Source organism: Mustela nivalis (assembly GCF_964662115.1).
Source record: "Mustela nivalis genome assembly, chromosome: 1".
NCBI lineage: Eukaryota > Metazoa > Chordata > Mammalia > Carnivora > Mustelidae > Mustela > Mustela nivalis.
This window is the reverse complement of record NC_139020.1, coordinates 34,678,941-34,695,292: the sequence shown is the minus strand read 5'-3', so window position 1 is coordinate 34,695,292 and position 16,352 is coordinate 34,678,941.

The window sequence follows — 16,352 nt, the reverse complement described above, 5'->3', positions numbered from 1 at the left end:
ACGGGGGATTTTAGTGCAGTGAAATGATTATATATGATACTGTACTATTAACTATAGACATTATGCAATCATCAAAACTGTAGAATTGTACAATAGAAAAAGTGTACCCTAATGTAAACTATGGACTTTATTTAATAATAATAATAATATCAGCTCATCAGTTGTAATAAATGTATCACACTAATTCAAGATGTTAATAATAGGAGAACAAAGAGGGGATATATGAGAACACTGTACTAGCTGCTCAATAATCTGAAGTCTAAAACTGCTCTGAATATAATCAATTAATTAATAAAAACAATTCTCTGACATTCTTGGAATCAATGGACCTCAGCAGCCAAATGCGACAGTTAAAGCAACATATGTTACTGATGGGAAAAAGATGTCCAGAGCTCTTCCTCTGTGTCCATAGTTATGAATAGTGGGTTCACATGTAACTTATATATTTGTAGATATGTTGTCATAAAAACACATGGCAAATGGTGCCAGATAAGAAAAAATGATGAGCATGACATGAAGAGCTGAATTTCTATGCTTTCTGAATTTGAAGGCATTTTCCTTGGAAAGATCTCTGGAATCTAGAGGTAGAAATCAAAGGACAGGAATGTGAGATAATAAAGCCCTTTATCGGGACGCCTGGATGGCTCAGTTGGTTAAGCAGCTGCCTTCGGCTCAGGTCATGATTCCAGCGTCCTGGGATCGAGTCCCACATCGGGCTCCTTGCTCCACAGGGAGCCTGCTTCTCCCTCTGCCTCTGCCTTCCACTCTGTCTGCCTGTGCTCACTCTCGCTTGCTCTCTCTCTGACAAATAAATAAATAAAATCTTTAAAATAAATAAATAAATAAATAAAGCCCTTTATCTTTTTAACTCCTAATATTTATCTCTCATTTTTTTGGATGCATTGGTAGTGGGAATGGACAGATGAGGAAAGTCGTCTAAGTGTATTATGGCTACCTACATCCTGGATGAGACAGTATAAAAGGAAGTATAAAAGGAAGTGGATGTGTGTGTGTATGTGTGTGTGTGTGTGTGTGTGTGTGTTGGGGGATGGGTGTTCCGAGAGTTAAAGTCATTTTAGAAAACTGCTAAGGGATTATGGCCACCAGCAACATGTTTTTTAAGAAAGGAAGTCCAAAGCCTTATTGGACTCTTGGTAATTATTAATGTTTTACCATACCTGTTTTCATGCATCAAATATTGTAAATGATGCTGTTATGAAAATCATATATATGCATGAGGAAATTATAAATATGCAACCAGTCATCTGATTGAATGAAATGAAAGAAAAAATTAAAAATTAAGAGTGACATTTTACTCCTTCCTTCTGTCTTAGAAACACCTGATGATTTTGCCATTGCTTGGCAACTGGTTACATCATTAAGTTAAGGAATATATAATATTGTGTGGAGTAAGGTAAATGAGGGTTTTATGGGGATTGTTACTCTCTGTGAATTGTTCCAACAATGAATCTAAGCACACAATATCTGATTGTCAGTATTGTTTGTCATAAAGTATGTATTGAATGAAATGCAAGTGCATCCCCTCTCCCCAAAAAGGAAGCTCATCACACAACCCTGAGGGAACAGTATGATTAAAAAGCTTTAAAAGCTAAAGGAAGAGCTGCTGTCTTCCCTGGGTTGATGTAGTGTGTGCTCTAATTAGCCTCATTTCTTAGGAGTTATACAAAGCTGTGTCTGAGAGTCATGAGAACGGAGTTGATTTTAAGGAGTCCTCCATGAGCCTGCGGGCAACACTCTGGCGAGGAGATGAAGGTGCTTGTTGCTGAGAATAAGCACACATCAGGATAAAGTGATCCGAAGTATAGGAGCAGAGCAGAGCATTGACATCACTGCATCAAATTCAGTGTATCTACAGCCAGAGTCCTAGAGGTTGGCCTGCCCTATTCCATCAGGCCCGTAGACAGTTCATCACCAAGGTCTATGGATTTTATTTCTCCAATATCCCCCACACCCATCTATCCACTTTTTTCTCTGCTGCTAACCACGTTGTATGAGATACGACTTAGAGTACTGCAATATATACATGATTAGTCCACTCATCTTTTTGCCCTATCTCAATGAATTTCTCAATTTTCAGCCAAAAAGATATTTTGAAATTCCAAATCTGAGCATATCATCTCCCTGCTCCCACATCTCACCTCCTTGTCTTTCCTTTGTTTGAAATATTTCACTGGCTTTCTATTGATCATAGGCAGGGACCAAAAGCTATGGTAGCCTGCAATGTCTTGGCCTGAATCTCACTAGTTCAGCCCCATTCATCATCATAGTGTTACCTTCTTTTTCTGAATCAGCCCCATCAGACTTCTCATATGGACAATGAGGAGTAGTAATTGCTGGACACGTGACTTGATCTTATCGTGCAATGCTCTCTTACAGAGAAAATCGATCACTCTCACTTCCCCTGTTTATTTCCTGCTTAGTTCTCAGAAGGAAATTCCTCAGACTGTCATATTCTCTGCTTCATTTCAATGTGTGTCTCTGTGTGCGTAAATGTGTGTGAATATATGTATATGTATGTCACTCTGTGTGTATGTGTGTGTTTTTTGTTTGTTTGTTTGTTTGTTTTAAAGATGTTATTTATTTGGGGTGCCTGGGTGGCTCAGTGGGTTAAAGATGTTATTTATTTGACAGAGATCACAAGCAGGCAGAGAGGCAGGTAGAGAGAGAGAGAGGAAGGGAAGCAGGCTTCCCGCTGAGCGGAGAGCCCAACGCGGGGCTTGATCCCAGGACCCCAAGATCATGACCTGAGCCGAAGGCAGAGGCTTTAATCCACTGAGACACCCAGGCGCCCCATGTGTGTTTTTTTAAAGATTTTATTTATTTATTTCAGAGAGAAAGAGATAGTGCTAGAGAGTGGGGGGAGGAGTTAGAGGGAAATGGAAAAAGCAGATTCCACTCAGCACAGAGCAGCAACAAGGGTTCAATCTCATGACCTTGTGATGGTGACCTGAGCCAAAACCAAGAGTCAGATGCTTAACTGACCAAACCACTCAGGTGTCCCAAGTATGTGTGTCTTTTTGATTATTATTTGTCTTCACTCTGGACTTTAAGATACATGATGTAGTATCAGACAAAATTAGGTCTGTTAATGCTCACAATCGAATCCCCAGTGTCAAATATAGTACCTGGATTATATATTCTACAAGTCCACAAATGTCAGTAAATATTTGACTTGAATGAACAGATAGACAACATCACTCACATATGTATTATATTTCTGTTTTCTGCTTTCTGTAATTATCATATCCTTGGTCATTATAATTTTGAGAGTACCTTACAGGAAGATGCACTGCAATGCTGATATGATTACCGATTGTCCAAATTTTACTTTTATAATGTTTCTGATATATTCCATAAAAGCTATCATTGCTTATTTTCATAATATCTTTAAATCGTTTTTCCCATAGTAAGTCAATTGCTTTTCTTTCTCATTCTTATTGTATTATCTCCTTTCTAATGCAAAATTCAAAATTTTCATTTTACTGTACAGTACACAATTACTGTGGTCTAAAATTATTTCTTACTCCTCTAAAAATATTTTCATATTTTCAAATCATTTCTTATTTATATGTGTTTACTTTATGTTATTGAATCTTAATCTTTGTTCATGACTTTATCAGTCTTTTTCTAGTTATTTGTTATTAAACAATGATAATTTTGTACAGTTTTGAGTGGATTTCTCTCACTGACATTAGGATTAGGCCTTTCACTTTCCCCTACAATTCTTTTACAGCCTTTTCTTCTAGAGATTTTTAACTATTCCAAAATTTAACTGAAATATGGAAAAAGAGGAGCAGCTGGGTGGTTCAGTGGGTTAAACGTCTGCTTTTGGCTCAGGTCATGATCCCAGGGTCCTGGGATCGAGCCCTGCATCATGCTCTCTGCTCAGTAGAGAGCCTGCTTCCCCCTCTATCTCTGCCTGCCTCTCGGCCTACTTATAATCTCTCTCCGTGTCAGATAAATAAAATCTTTAAAAAGGAAAAAAGAAATGTGGAAAATGGAAAAAGTTGTAGACTTGAATATCCTAAGAGGAGAATTTCAAATCTTAATACCTTTATCTTTGTTTTGGGTGAAAACACTATAAAAGCTTTATGCCAAATATGGTTTTATTATGTTGCCTTCTGTTACAGCACACATGCTTTGAGCTAGGTGCGGTTTGGGGTAATCTGGCCACAAATTATCAGTAACCAGTCTTGCTGACAATATCCTTGAGTACCTGCCTTTTTTTTTCTTTTTAAGATTTATCTATCTATTTTACAGAGAGAGAGAAAGAAAGACACACACACACACACACACACACACCAGAGTTGGGGGAGGGACAGAGGAAGATGAAGAGAATCCTCAAGTAGATTCCCTGCTGAGCTCAAAGCCCAACATGGGGCTGAATCTTAGGACCCTGAGACCATGACCTGAGCCAAAACCAAGAGCTGGACAATTAACTGAGCCACCCAGGCACCCTGATATCCTCAAGTATCTTGACACAACTATCCTATCCCCTTGTTCTTGGTCTTACTGCCTCTTTTATATGCTTTCATGGTAAATGTCAGCTCCTCAAGTGACATTAATACTTAAATGATGCTTTGGGTGATGTGTTCTCTGCTAAGGCTGCTGTAACAAAACTCCACAGTCTGGCTTGCTTAATTCACACAAATTTCTTTTCTTACAATTCTGGAGGCTAAAAGCCCAAGATCAATGTGTTTGTAGGTTTAGTTTCTCCTGAGGCCTCTCTCCTGAACTTGCAGATAGCTCCCTTCTATGTCCTCATATGGCCTTTCTTCTTCACACACATATCTCTTCCTCTTCTTAAAAGGACAATAATACTTTAGATTAGGGTCTTACCGTTTAACCTTAATTACCTCTTTTAAGGCACTATTGCCAAATCCAGTTGTGATTGGGGTGAGAACCTCAATCTATGAATTTTCAGGGGACACAATTCAGTCTACAAGTAACTGCCCATATCTTGTGTTTATTAGTACAGTGGTCAAACAGTCATGTCTCACCTTTGTCCAGGCACATCAGTTCTTGAAAGAGAGAAGAGTTTATAGACTACTTCCATAAACCACCAAAAGCTGCTGGCCTCGTATAGCTGTTTGTGACTCTGAAACAATGTTCACAGTTCTCTCTATTATCACACTAAAGAAAAGCCATGTGGAATGTTCAACTTTTCATGACACACTGTCATCAACATCCTTCAATCTTCTAAAACAGGTGGGGCATGTTTCAGCCAATAACTCCTCTATTTGCTTTGATGGGTTTTTGCCTCATACTCAGGAAGTTCCAAGTTGACTTTATAAACTTCTGTTAATCATTTATTATATGTACAATAGCAATCTGAAATTCATCAAAGTTCTAGGAAAAAATCTGAGATTCCAGCTCTGATTTTTTTATATTTAAAGTCACTTTATTATTGGGATTTTTAAAATTATTTATTTGGTTAAGAAAATGTTGAATAGATAAATAACTATTTTCAAACTTCCTGCATTACTTAACCCACTTTTTTTACATTTTCACTTTTTTTTCAGAGTATATTTTAAACTTTTTTCAAGAAAAGGCCATGTCTTCTTTGATATTCCCCACAGCACTTGGCAAAATTCTATAAAGTGATACTGAAGTCATTAGTGGAAATGTTTGTACAGAATTAGAGTCCTTGGTTATGTTAAATTTAATATTTCTACTACTCCAATTACAAATATAGTTCAATTAAATACAAGAACTGAATATTTCTTATGTAATAATTTTTCAAAGAAATGTTCTATTAGTTGGTTTGATAGAAAAAAAAACACAAACAGAAGTCTCTGGTGTTTATAAAATAATCACAAAGTTTATTCATCCTCTTGATTCTGTGGTATGACTTGAAAGGGATTATTATTTCCAACTAACAAAAGATGTAACTAAGTCTCTTAAGGAGGTAAACAGACTTCCCAATATAGTACAGGAAGCAAAGGGGTAAAAGCTCAAACTCAAACACAGGTTTTTCTACCTCTAAATCTCCTGCGTTTGTCACTAAAATTTTATACCCCAATGTTTTGCATAGAAGAAAAATAAAGGTTTCTTTAAACCTAGAGAAAGATGAGAAATGAGTACTTTTTGTTGGCTCATTAAATCACACTTCAAATACAAATTTATAGAAAGATATCTGATTTAGAAAGTTAGTACTTGGATGTATTTTGGGGAAGAGAAGAACTTAGATGGTAAATATAGTAACACAACTTTATAAATATATAAAACAAGACATAGAAATGTAAAACTAGGAGAAACATTTCTATGAACTATATGAAAATAATATTTTTGGGGGGTATCTATATGTCTGAGCTCTGTAGTCTCCTTGTGCCAAGAAAGCATTTGTTTAACCTATAAAACTCTTAAACATCTACTATGTCAGGTACTATTGTAGTTGTTAGGGCTGCAAAAGTGAACAACAACAAAAATCCCTGTTTAAGTAAATTTATATTCCAGTGGAGTTGGCATAAATAATGATTTTTAGGTAGTGATAGGAACTAAAGAAAATAAATTGGGAAAGACAAAGAATAGAGGGGGCACACTCATGGAAATTCTTTTTCTGTTATTTGATCACGGCTTTAACAATTCGACTCTATTAAAAAGATTTCTAGTTCTGCCAGCCTATAAGAAATTCTTAAAAACAGTCTCTATTTTGACATGAAGCATTGAAGAGTCCTCTTAAAATGGAAACAAGCTCAGTAAAGAGGTAATTTAGAAACTCAACTTATTTTATTAAATTATTTAGCCAGTCATCTAGCAAAGCTCAGTTAAAATAAAATAGAAAGCCAGTAATTTCTGATGAGGAGGATGTGAAGAACACAAGAGAAAAGAAAATGACTCTGTTGGTATTAGCTGATATTTCATTACAAACAGAATTCAAGAACAAAGGGTATTGTCTTTCATTCCAGAGTCAATGCTTATGAAATCTACCCTCCATGATGACAGTGTAGCTCTTTTATGACATTCTCACATGCGCTTTTAATTTCTCTAATTGTGACAGATTGTACTAAATGGCATGCCTGTTGATGTTTGTATCTAAACCTACCTTGTCATTGTCTGGAACACTCTATAAGTTAGGAGAAAAAAATTCATAGTAATTTGTCAGTTAGGCCACTTCATGTTTCATTATCAATGAACCGTTCCTCTGAAATTCTGCAGAGCACATAGTGAAGTGTATAATAAGAGAAAAGTAAATTCTCTATAGGGAGTGTTATAAATCAGAATTATTTGTATTTTTGCCCAGAAATCTTTAGTTTGAGGAAAATGTTTAAAATCCTGAAGGAAATGGTGCATAAAATATTTTATGAATCTGGTCCTTACAGTACAATCTAACTCATGGGGAATAATTAAAGCATTAAATAGACTCAAGGTATTTGTTTGTCATTTTTATTGAAACAAAAGCAATTAAGACAATTTTAATGAAAGACTTACTTATATATACCTAATTATGAGTATTTCAAAGAAATAAAAGCTAAAGAATGGAGTCCTTATAAAGCTAGTAATGATCTTTTTAAACCATAATCAAAGATTTTTACAAGATTCAGCAAAAGAACTTTCAAAAGCAATAGCTCTAATTCCTAATTTAGCAGGAAAGGGAAAAAAAAAGAACAATTTACTCCCACAAACAGCTCCAGTGAATAAATAATTCAATAGAATGTAAATATAAATATATTTGAATAACTAAATTTTTTCTAAGAAGAAGGATGCAAATGGCAAACAAATTAATTTACCTACTTTAAAAATGGTAGATCATCTGAAATTGTCTGAAAAATTTTCAATCAATTTTACATTTTTCTACATCATCACATGCAAGAATATAAAATTTAGATAAAGTAGTTTTATGGTACAAATGTACTTAAAAGTCAAAGAACTTGCTAGAAATTAGAAATTATGTATATTTCATTAAATTTTATGGGACAAATATTTACGAACAGTGTAAAAAATGCACTAAATAAATCTGAAATGTAAAGTCTCAAAGTCAAAATAGCAGAATAACCTGACTGTGATAGCCTACAGCATAACTGAACAAAAAGCCACAAATAAAGTAAAAAACCTTGTCTTCTCACTTCATAGTAATACTAGGAAAACATTGAAAATAGAACTGAAGAGCAATTACAATGTTGACTATGAACCTAAGGAAAAAAATCAAATAAATGTATTTCTCTGTGTTGAGTAAATTTCTTATTTTCATTTCAATGAAAACAAATCACTTTGGTGGGTAGAAACACAGTTCAAATAAACACTGAATGTAATTTGGATGAAAAAGATTTTAGAAATTTAGAGGGTTTGTATCCTCTCAATTCTGTAAGTGGAAGAATCACAGTACAATACATCTGGCTCTAGTCTTAAGAGAATTTGCTATAGTCACACTAGAAAGAAATGCCTCTTGCTTCATGTGAATGTTTGCAATGTCTTTGCATTTTATAAGTATAAATACATTGTTAGGACTTGGGTTGGGGAAATTATCATAACAGGATTTAAATTTTTAAGATATGGGTTTCAATATAACCTTATTTCAGAGCAGAATACACTAAAAACTTTACCATTTGCATTTTTTATATATAAATCAAACTATATTTCAGAATATATATGAAGGGAAGAAGACTAAAAACAAACCAATAAAAACACTCGGAAACAGATTGGAAGCAAACACATGCTCTGAAGATTTTGGGGTATGCAATATGTTTAGTTTGAAAAAATAATCAGTGACAGAAGAGTAAATAACTGAAGCTTGGATGTATTATTTAGAGAATTACCTGTGAGTCTTGAGAAAATAGTAAGTTCATAGCTGATAAATGTGACAGAGAAAATAGTAAGAAAAAGTAGGTATGAAGTAAAAACTTAAAAAGAGATTGACACATAAAAATGTAGGCTGGAGAGAAACCCTCCATTAATAGGATAAGTCAAAGTGTGGAAAATATAGAAATGTTAAAATTGTTGTCAAAATATGTATATATATATATGTATATATATATATATATACACACACACACATATATATGTTTGTCTATCTCCTTATTTATCATCACCATCATCATCTACCTTCTTCTCACCTCATCTTAACATGTAATTATATAATTTACAGTGAAAAAAAAGGATCACTCACTCAGACATTCATTCATATCAGAATATAGGGAATAGTTTTGTTCAGGTTATTTTGTACTATGAAAAATTGCATTTCCTATTTATAAATATAAAATCACATTTTATTGTGGATATATGAATACTGAATAAATCCTTCCAAATACCATATCCTCCTCTTGTGAATTTTAATTACCATTGTTGTACAGTAATTTTTAGATGAGTAAACACAAATTTTTGTTTTAAATAAAATGAACACATTTGCAAAATGATGGCCTTACTTACTTTGAACTATTTCCCATTTAAAGTGAAGTGATTAAAGAGCAGAAACCCAAGTAAATTTGAAAGTAAGTGGATACAGGATAAGTTCCTTATCCCATCTACTTCTGTGAACAAAAGACATCACATTAAAGAGAAGAATGGGGCATTATAAAGCAAATATCCCCTGAGAAAAATGTGTGGAAAGAACAGAGTTCTCTGTTTATCTTATAGTATAGTTGTATGGGCTGATGTGATTGGCTGTGGTGTATGAACTTCTGACATCATGAACACCCATGTGAAGATTCATCATCACCTTCTCTAGTTCACCACTCACTTTCCTAGGCCAGGTTCAAAAGTCGATGTATAGAAGAGAATATTCTATATTCTCTATCTTCTGTCTATATACATATATATATAATATATATATATATTATATATATATATATATATATTCTGTCTCTATATAGAGAGACAGCTCTATAAAGAAATCATGTCTAAGCCAGGTGCCCTGACAAGATCCACCTTACCATACTCTGAGCCTTAAAGAACAGAAAAAAGGAATGCAGGAAATATGTTTTTGAGGGTTCAAAGGAAAATAAAATAATCTCCAGGCTTATGGTACTTCATATATCCTAAAGCTATGTACTTGAAACTACTCAAGATATCCCTTATTTTGCTTGTTTTGATAATAGTCATGTAACATGTAACATGGTTACATGTTTTACTAAAGTTTACTATATAATTGAAATTGAAAATATAATGCTAATTTATTTTTTTATTTTTTGAAAGATTTTATTTATTTATTTGACAGACAGAGATCACAAGTAGGCAGAGAGAGAGAAAGGAAGCAGGCTCCCTACTGAGCAGAGAGCCTGATGTGGGGCTCCATCCCAGGACTCTGGGATTGTGACCTGAGCTGAAGGCAGAGGCTTTAACCACTGAGTCACCCAGGCGACTCTAATGCTAATTTAAATAATCACAATAAAGAAATAATAAACACTGAAACTTGAAAGTAAGCATTAAAACAGTAAAAGTTTACATTTTCACTCAGAAAAGTGACATGAGGCAGTAGAGAAATCAACAAAACAGATATTTTTAGTGTATTGCAGTGATTGCCCTAACTTTGACAAAGAGATTCAGCTCACATGATGGCTCCGAGTCTTGCTTTAATTTACACTGTGACCTTGACCTTGACTAGTTTACTTGGGTTTTCTTGTTTCATAGTTTTCTCAATAAATTAAAAAGAAAAGAATAAATGGAAAAAGGATTACTAAGCCTTATCACTATATAACATTATGGAGGGCATTAAGAAACATAGAACTCACCATGTCTCCTACAAAAAACTCCATGCATATAAAGACTTAGTATATCTTCTTCTTCTTCCTTCTTTCTTTTCTTTTCTTTTTTTTTTTTCTTCAAATCTGTGACATTTTCCCCTTGTTGTTTTGGGACACTTCTGAGTGTAGATCTCCATGATTGGTAATTTGTGTGGTATATGTGTGATTTCTGGAACCACTATACTTCCCATTTGTAAGTCAATATAAGAAAATGTGACCTTCAGATCTTCAGAGATGAAAAGAGACATGCTTAAAGTTAATTCATTGTGTCACCTAACCTCTCTCCCCTTCAGGTGGAAAAATATATTGAGTCTTCTATTTTAGCGAGTTTAAATGTGTTACAAATAAAGGGCGTTTTGCATAACATATTAAATATATTTCCAATTGAAATTTAATGCTGGTAAATTCTGTTTAACAATATATGCTTCAAAAACAAAAAAGATTCTTCTGATAAAGAATAGGCTGAAGATGTAAAATTGCTTATATATACACACAAATGTGAATAAATATTTATTATTAATGAGATGGTCTTTGGAACAAAAGTCTTATCATACCAAGCCATAAGCAGCCATGAAAATAATACTCAGGTATTTCAAAGTGCCTCAAAGATGGAACAGTAGTGTTAACTTTGACAAAATCACATATAAAGGAAAAGGTAACGCTGAGCATAGAGGTTATTAATTTTCAGTTTCTTTCTTTTTTAGTGTTTGTCACTGAAATTGCTATAGTATGTGATCTTCATTAGATATATGAGCATTGACAATCTGGATAAATACATTGAAAAATTAGATACTATGGAAGACGTGATAATACAATAGGCAGGTAGTGGAACACTATCAGAAATTAACCTTATACCAATGTATAAAGGCAATAGTCAAAATAAAAATTTTTAAAAACCTAGAATGAAAACAAAACAAAACAAAACAAAAAACCTAGAATGATCATTGCCTAAATAATTACATATCAGGATTTTTATATAAAATTCTTAACTTGAATAAGATACTACAAAAATAATATTTGAAGTACTTTAAAAAGTATATATTAGAGAATATTATTTTAAAGGTATAACAATGAAAATAATTATATACTGAGCATGATTGCATGATTGTCCTAAGGTGATACATTTAGATACATTGTCTCCCTCTATAATTAACAAAAATCATTTAGCTAATTTTTACTTTCCCTTTTATCTACCAAAAAACTGAGGTCAAAGAAATATTATTTTCCCAAGACCATACAGCAAATTAAAATTACACCAGAATTTATAATTAGATCTACTTGTTATAGGCAGTCTCTTTCCACTAACTCACACTGTCTATAAACATATTTTTAATTTATATGAACTCTTTTTATTAAATTGGAAATACATATGGGTAATTATAAGCTTCAGTGGTTATCTTAAAAATAAAGTGCATCTGGTTTTAATCTTATAACTGCCCCAGTATATTACTGGACATTTATTCTGATTCCTGTTCAGATATGCTATCTACATAGGCACAGATAGTCCAACTTCATGAGATGATAGAAGTCATTATTTATATGAGTCATAACAGGGAGAATTTCCCATCTCTATACACAGTAATTACCTATCAAGATATTTTCCAATCGCATTCCTGCAAATCCTTAGCTCCAAAATATACCTATTTTTATCTCCTCTTGGTCCACTTAAAAATACATTTATATATGAATATATTTGAAATATATTAAATATATTAGAATATATGTAGTATAATTAGAATATATGTAGTATATTCTAATAACTCATGAAATAACTCAAAAATAAATATTTTCAGAACTCAAAACAGAGTGCAAATAAAGTTTATTCATATACAAAGGTCAGTAACGTAGATTGTTTCACTGAAAAAAAGCAAAATCAGGCTTAAATGGTTTAATCACAGATGATCTGTGGAAATATGTCTTGTTTTATTCCGTTTATTTTTCCTCTGAATAAACTGATTGGTTCGAAATCATCATGGAGAGAAGTTTGCCATTAAAGTAAGCTAAGGCAGTTTCAGGTTGTGTTTCCTAAGAAAGCATAAATTTCACCTACGAAATAAACACAACATGCTCTTCGGCTGGAAAAATGGCAGCTGTTGTCATTTGATGGTCCCTTCTATTTAGTTAATCTGGGTCTGCACCCAGATCCTTGTTATGATTTGCCAAGCTATGCATTTTTGAGTAGTAATAACAAATCTAACCTGTTCCTACAACTTTCTCTCCTCTCCTCTTTACATAGCAAAATAGATTTTTAAAAGATTTCCTGAATTACCATGCCCAGAATAATTGCCTAATTCAAGACATATAAAAGATAGCTCTATGGAGAAATTATAAGCCACATTGCTAGTGAACCTTTTATTGGCCCTTATTGATTTTGCCTTATATCCAATACTATTCTCACCCTGAATGGGTCCTATAGAATAGGTCATTTTTAATATTTTCCTGCATATTGCTTTTTTTTTTTTTTCAAATAAAATTTCCTTTAAGCAAACCTTTTGATTTTTTTAAGATTTTATTTTTTTAGAAGTTTTAAATTCATAGCAAAATAAAAGGAGGCAGAGCAATTTCCATATGTCCTCTACCCCCATAGACATATGGCTTTCACCATTATCATCCCCCCTCACCAGAGTAGGACATTTACTACAACTGATGAGCCTATTTTGGCACATTATAATCATCCAAAGTCCATAGTTTTCATTTATCACAGTTCAATTTTGATGCTGTACATTCTATGGGTTTGCACAAATGTATCTATCATTTTGTAGCATACAGTATTTTTACTGCTTAAAAATTCTGTGTTTCATCTATTTATCTCTCTGCATCCCAACCCCTGACCACCAATAATCTTTTTACTGTCTCCATAGTTTTGCCTTTTACAGAATGTCATATTTGGAATCACACAGTACATAATGTTTTCAGATTGCTTGCACTTAGTAATATGCATTAAAGATTCCCCCGTCTTTTTATGACTTGAGAGTTTATTAATCTTAATGCTGATTAATATTCTATCATCTGTATATAGCGCAGTCCATTTATCTACTCACCTATTGAAAGACATATTCACTCCTTCCAGGTTTTGGTAATTAAACATCCCTATGCAGGTTTTTGTGTGGACATAATTTTCCGATCTCTCAAGTAAATTCCAAGGAGCACAATTGCTGGAACTTATATAGTAGGAGTATCATTATTTTTGTTAGAAACTGACAAACTGTCTTCCGAAGTGGCTGTCCCATTTTGCATTACTAACAATGACCAGTGGGAGTTTCTGCTAGACCATTCTCATCAGCTTTTGTTGCTGTCAGTGTTCCTAATTATGGACATTCTTATGGGTGTATAATGGTCTCTCATTGTTGTTCAAGTTTACATTTTCCTTAATGATATATGGTGTGGAGCAACTTTTTTCATGCTTGCCATCTATGTATCTTTTTTGGTGAAATTCCTGTTAAGGTCTTTGACTCATCTTTTAATTGGGTTGATTTCTTATTGATGAATATTAAGAGTTCTTTGTATATTTTGGAGAATAGTCTTAAACAGAAGTGCCTTTTGCAAACATTTTCTCCCAGTCAGTGGCTTGTCTTCTCATTCTTTTAAGTGTCTGCCACAGAGCAGAAATTTTTAATTTTAATGAAGTCCAGCTTATCAGTTATTTCTTTCATAGATCATGCCTTTGGTGTAGTATCTAAAAAGTCATCACCATATCCAAGGTCATCTCGGTTTTATTCGATATTGTTTTCTAGGAGTTTTATAATTTTGCATGTAGATTTGTGTTCCATTTTTTTGAAAGATGTTATTTATTCATGAGAGACAGAGAGAGGGAGAAGCAGGCTCCCCACTGAGCAGGGAGCCTGATGTGGGAGTTGATCCCAAGACCCCGGGATCATGACCTGAGCCAAAGGCAGACACTCAACCATCTGAGCCACCCAGGTGCCCCTTGTGTTCCATTTTTGAGTTAATTTTTGTGAAGTGTATAAGGTCTGTGTCTAGACTCTTTGATGCATGTTATGTTCACTTTTTTCCAGCACCATTTGTTGAGGAGACTATCTTTGCTCCAGCATTGCCTTTGCTCCTTTGTCAAAGATCAGTTGACTATATTTATGAGAGTCTATTTCTGGACCCTCTATTTTATTCCATTGGCATATTTGCCATTTTTCGTGTGTACCATTAATAAACTCTCTTTATTACTATAACTTTATAGTAAATCTTGTAGTAGAGTAGTGTCAGTACTTCAACTTTTTTCTCTTTCAGTATTGTTTTTACTATTCTGGGTCTATTTGCTCTTCACACAAACTTGAGAATCACTTTGTGATATCCACAAGCCTCTTGCTTTTTTTAATACCCGAACTCAAAAAATTGCATATACTCTTAATATAGCCTTTCAGCTATTTTTATAAGCTTATACAAAACAATGTTCAAGCTGAGTCGTGTGCTATGTTCTAGATACAACTGATATAACAGGAGAATAGCATGTAATTTTTAAAACACCAGATGTCAACAAAGGAGAATGTTACAGCTCTAGGAGAGACTATATGCCACATTATTACACACAACCCATTCTTTATTAATGACCATACTAAATGGTGATTAAGAAGTGATTAAATATGTTACTTCCTTACATCATGAGATATTCCTACCATTAGAGATCGTTATCTTAAATTCCTCAGTCTGTTTTCTACTATCCAATTAACTGAGTCTCTTTGGAGCAGAACCATAATCCAAAATTAGAATTTTGCAATACTTTTCATGAGTTAAAAAAAAAAAAAAAAGCACAATTGGGAAACTTAGGGCAAAACATATTACCCTGGGTAGTACCTGCATTAACACTAGATACCTCGGAGGTTGTTTGGCAAATCCTATTAAAGCAAACCTGAGGGGACTTTTGTTATATACTATGTGGTAATATTTTACTTAGCTCTAAACATATGGAACTTGCTAACTCTGGAATATATGGTCCAGACTATTTCAGTTATCATAGGATAATATATAAAAGTTGTAAGGGAAGAAAAGGTAGATTTTCTGTATATTTTAACTGTGTCATGAAAATTTTTACAAGCTTGTTATTTTGTAATAATTCAATCAGAGAATAGAGAAGGCTTACTTCTTTGTATCCAAATAATAAAAGAAACTTTGTTATTAAATTTCACTGCCATCAATTCTTAGGTATAAATAAGGCAAGTGAGTCATTCTAAACATAAGGAAGCACCGAAGAGTTACTGTTTACAGATATTGACCACAGATTAACATATTTTATCTACCCAATATTTCAGTGGAGTGTGTGGAAGGAGGAGAAGAGTCTGCAGTATTTCTCAGACTCATGAAGCAGTTCCAGAAGAAAAAGATTCCTAGTAAAGAGTTAATTAAATCTGTTATTCTCATGAATAGAAAATAAGATAGCACGAGAGGAAAAAAAACCTTCTAACCAATACCTGTCACTTAAGACTTGCAATATGCTTGATCATTGACTTATAAAGTGAATCTACAAAATTATTTCATGAATTGAAAAATAAAAGGGATCAAAGGATCCCTTGACATTTAGCCCCAAATTCCCTAAATATTTGGGTAAGTAGACTCAGTGTTTCCCTTAAGTACTTCTAATAATCAAGAAGTCTCGGGAAATGAGGAAAATTGTCAACGTATCAGTTACATTATTCTGAAGGC